The sequence below is a fragment of the Ylistrum balloti genome, unplaced genomic scaffold (genome assembly GCF_031769215.1).
Source record: "Ylistrum balloti isolate Yb309-2 unplaced genomic scaffold, AGI_CSIRO_Ybal_v1 Utg370914, whole genome shotgun sequence".
In the NCBI taxonomy this organism is placed as follows: domain Eukaryota; kingdom Metazoa; phylum Mollusca; class Bivalvia; order Pectinida; family Pectinidae; genus Ylistrum; species Ylistrum balloti.
The window spans coordinates 95,001-99,884 of NW_026782518.1; the positions used below are offsets into that span (position 1 = coordinate 95,001).

The following is a 4,884-nucleotide window of genomic DNA, read 5'->3' on the forward strand; positions in this document are numbered from 1 at the left end:
AGATTTTCAGTACCTTCCAGGTTAACAATACTATCAAGGTTTAAATTCAATTTTTTTTAATTTTTTTTTTTTTTTTTGAAAAGATGTTCCAATTATAATACCTCCTGCTGACCAAATGACTTTGAAATTAAAAGCAATTTTGCATAGTTACATAACAATAACTATCTTAATTTCTCTGTACCGATTGTTCTGGGCTAGAAGTTATAACTATATGTACAAACATACAGGTAATATACCACTACTCTTCTTCTGCAGCTGTGATAGCCAGCATCAATGTTTACAAATTGCTAATCAAGAATTAAGAATAAGATATTCAAAATTGTGATGGTCATTTTCCAACTCTTGTGGCGTGCAGATGTTGTCCTTTTTTGTCTCAAGCTAGTCCTGGTAGGTGGTTGTAGGCTAGGTATTGAAGTTGTTCCAGAGTGTATGATAGTTGTGTAGTTCATCAGAGTTAGAATTAAGGGACCACTAACAAACACTGTTCCCCATCACCTGGGAATGATGTACATACTTATCTGTTGACATTATATGCTGGATCTTGTTACAATTTCAGAAAATGTCATTTGAATTTTCTAGGATGTTTTAAACCATATAACTTTTATTTATTCTTCCTTTTCTGTATCTCTATAAGTAGGGAACAGATGTAAATGTTGGTGTACTGTTTGAAGACTTTGAGGTGTTGCCACTAATTATTTGTGTCATATACACACCATGAGTATCACATATGTTCATGTTTTTGTGTGCCATTGATATGGGTTGTGTGCTGACTGTCACTATTTATCTAATTAATTTAACTGGTACTTATGTTTATCATAACTCCAAACAAAAGAATCTCTAGGACAGCAAATTAAATTTTGAACTCCAAAATCAGTAGACTTACATTTCTTTAACTGCTAAAATTGATTTTAATCTGTGATTTGTCAATATTTTTTTGTAAACTTGCGAACTGTAGTGCATTAGAATAATTAGCCAATACTTATTAGGAAATAGCAAACTTGATTGTATGTTCTTTGTCGTAGATACACTTTACATATTGCATGTGGTTTATGGCTGTACAATGGTATGGTTTAGTATGAGTATCACACAATGACTGAAGCATTGATTGTAAATCCTGGCCTGGATGCTGTACAACGGTATGGTTTAGTGTGAGTATCACACAATAACTGAAGCATTGATTGTAAATCCTGGCCTGGATGCTGTACAACAGTATGGTTTAGTGTGAGTATCACACAATGACTGAAGCATTGATTGTAAATTCTGGCCTGGATGCTGTACAACAGTATGGTTTAGTGTGAGTATCACACAATAACTGAAGCATTGATTGTAAATCCTGGCCTGGATGCTGTACAACGGTATGGTTTAGTGTGAGTATCACACAATAACTGAAGCATTGATTGTAAATCCTGGCCTGGATGCTGTACAACAGTATGTTTTAGTGTGAGTATCACACAATAACTGAAGCATTGATTGTAAATCCTGGCCTGGATGCTGTACAACAGTATGGTTTAGTGTGAGTATCACACAATAACTGAAGCATTGATTGTAAATCCTGGCCTGGATGCTGTACAACAGTATGGTTTAGTGTGAGTATCACACAATAACTGAAGCATTGATTGTAAATCCTGGCCTGGATGCTGTACAACAGTATGTTTTAGTGTGAGTATCACACAATAACTGAAGCATTGATTGTAAATCCTGGCCTGGATGCTGTTTAAAGGTACGGTTTACTGTTAGTGATTTTGAAATTTTATCACAAACTTAAGTACAATGCCAATGCAGTATCATTTGGTATATAGATGACTTTGGTGCTTATAATTATGCATGGATTATATAGCTTTTTGTGTTAGGAAAGGTTATCAATTAATTTTCCTGAAAGCTATATTTTTCTGGCATTTCACATGTTAATATACTCCCAACATGAATTATTGGAGGCTGTTTCTGTAAGTGGAATTATGGACAAGTGTTTTGAGGACAGTTTCATCCTTAGTTTTAAGGTTATCAACAGACAAATTACCATAATTGTGTGTTAATGAATACAATCATGATTTCATATTAATATGGACACTTCACTTTAATCTATTGCACAAGAGAGTGTAACTAGTCCGATACATCATTTGAATATGATGATAATCTCCATTGAATATTTTGCAGATTTGATAGTTGTTAACACATGACCTAGTATGTTTGTGGGTATGTTAAGAAATAAATTACGGTGTTCCTGTATGTTGTGAGGGTAGGTTCTGAGATGGGGATTTCCTTGTATGTTGTGTCGGTAGGTTTGGAGATTGGAGATGCCCTTCTTGTTTTATGGGAAGGTTTCGAAATAGTAGTTAACTTGTATTTTGTGAAAGTGTTTTGGAGAGGTAGGGCTGAAGATTGGGGTTTGTGGGATTTGAGGGGTTTAGGATGAGTGGGAGGGGTGATGATGGGGTTACCCTGAAGGCTGTGTAATTAGGTTTAGAAATAGGAATTACCTCAAATTTTGTGAAGGTAAGTTTTGAGGAGGTTACAATGGATGTTGTGTTGTTAATTATGGAAGGGGATATTTATGTTATGTAGATGGACAGGGAGCTGGGAGAATACCTTGTACCATATGGATTAGAAATGGTTAACCCTGTCTTGTATGAGAAGGTTTGAAAGGGAGTCATCCATGGTGTGTGGTCATGTTTGGAAACAAGAAATAACAGAGATAATCAATAGATGTATTTGAGTTGTGTTGTTTTGATGAGCTAGGAGATGGGAAACGGCCCTAAACATAAATGAATGTATGTTATGTAGGTGGTCTGGCAGACTGGACATACACCTGTATGTTGTGTAGGTGGTCTGGCAGACTGGAATTAAACCTGTATGCTGTGTAGGTGATCTGGCAGACTGGACGTAAACCTGTATGTTGTGTAGGTGGTCTGTCAGACTGGACATACACCTGTATGTTGTGTAGGTGGTCTGGCAGACTGGAATTAAACCTGTATGCTGTGTAGGTGATCTGGCAGACTGGACGTAAACCTGTATGTTGTGTAGGTGGTCTGTCAGACTGGACATAAACCTGTATGTTGTGTAGGTGATCTAGCAGACTGGACGTAAACCTGTAGATTGTGTAGGTGATCTGGCAGACTGGACATACACCTGTATGTTGTGTAGGTGATCTGGCAGACTGGACATACACCTGTATGTTGTGTAGGTGGTCTGGCAAACTGGACGTAAACCTGTATGTTGTGTAGGTGATCTGGCAGACTGGACGTAAACCTGTATGCTGTGTAGGTGAGCTGGAAAGTATCCCTGTTGTGTTGAGATATCCCTGTTGAATTGCGGTATCAGTGTTGAGTTGTGGTAGCCTTATTGAGTTGTAGTATCCCTGTTGAGTTGTGGTAGCCTTATTGAGTTGCAGTATCCCTGTTGAGTTGGTAGGTACAGATATTTTGTTGGGAGACTTGTGATGCCCTGTGAATTGAAATAGTTTTGTATTGAGTTAGGATAGAAGAGACAACTTGGCATACTGTTAAACGTAGAGGTGGTGAGCAAAGAATCAAGAATAATTCTGTTAAATATTGTTACAAGTGGCTGAAATTATCAGCTCATCAAATACATTGGAGGACTTTAGCTTAGTGTGTAGATACATGTAGTCATTAGGAACAGATTTTGTGTTAGTTTACACATTCCAATGCAAGTTATCAATTGTCAATTTTCACATAAATTATGATACAACAAAATATTGAATACTGAATGTTAGATTTGCATGTGTTAACTAAGGTATAATGTATACTATGAGAATTGTCTTTTTCAATATATGTGTATAAGTAATTGCTGATCTTTTTTTTTTTTTTTTGCAAATAAAACTTTGAAAAAATGATGTTAATGTATATCTGATTAATTAAGTGAATGAACACAGACAATACTGTATACCATAGTATGTACAGCTGTTATCCATCAGACAATACTGTATACCATAGTATGTACAGCTGTTATCCATCAGACAATACTGTATACCATAGTATGTACAGCTGTTATCCATCAGACAATACTGTATACCATAGTATGTACAGCTGTTATCCATCAGACAATACTGTATACCATAGTATGTACAGCTGTTATCCATCAGACAATACTGTATACCATAGTATGTACAGCTGTTATCCATCAGACAATACTGTATACCATAGTATGTACAGCTGTTAACCATCAGACAATACTGTATACCATAGTATGTACAGCTGTTATCCATCAGACAATACTGTATACCATAGTATGTACAGCTGTTATCCATCAGACAATACTGTATACCATAGTATGTACAGCTGTTATCCATCTGTTTGTCACCCTTTTCTATAAATTACTAGACGTGAACGACAAAGCGGATTTTGTTCAAATTCAATCAGAAACATCTGTGGAGGAAGTGGAGAAATTTTTGTATAAGCATTTGGTCTTTGCTACCTGGGGGCAGGGACCCAAAAAGGGGAAATAGAACGAATTCTTTTAAATCCTACTTCTCCTGTAGGAACATTGAATTTTGTCCGAATTTGGTATGAAGCATTCTTGGGTGAAGGAAATCAATTTTGTACAAAACAGTGAGTCTCCATCCCCCGGGACAGGAGAGGTTTGGCCCACTGAGGTAACAAAGGTAACTGAGGTAATAAATGTTAAAAATTCCTTATGCACCTCTTGATATTAGGTCACCAGAGACAAAGTCTAATGGTGACCAATTCTAATACCCTTCATCCGGCATCATGCGTTGTGCGTGTGTAAACAATTGAACACTTTCGACTTCTCAAAAACCCTGATCCAGTTTCAATGAAATTTTGCAGAAACATTTCCTGGTCTAAGATGAACCAAATTTGTGAATTATACAGTCCCCATACCCCAGGGGCCTGAGGGGCGGGGCTAAAA

At 36.8% G+C, this 4,884-nt stretch overlaps 1 protein-coding gene across 1 annotated transcript in view; it reads left to right on the forward strand.

The window, feature by feature from the left end:
- LOC132559447 (uncharacterized) overlaps positions 1-3,803 on the forward strand; it is a 5,702-nt gene extending 1,899 nt beyond the window's left edge. The window contains exon 3 of the mRNA XM_060224065.1: positions 1-3,803. This exon is cut by the window's left edge and continues 518 nt beyond it. The gene's annotated coding sequence lies outside the window, so the exon portion shown is untranslated.
- Positions 3,804-4,884: the final 1,081 nt, after the last annotated feature.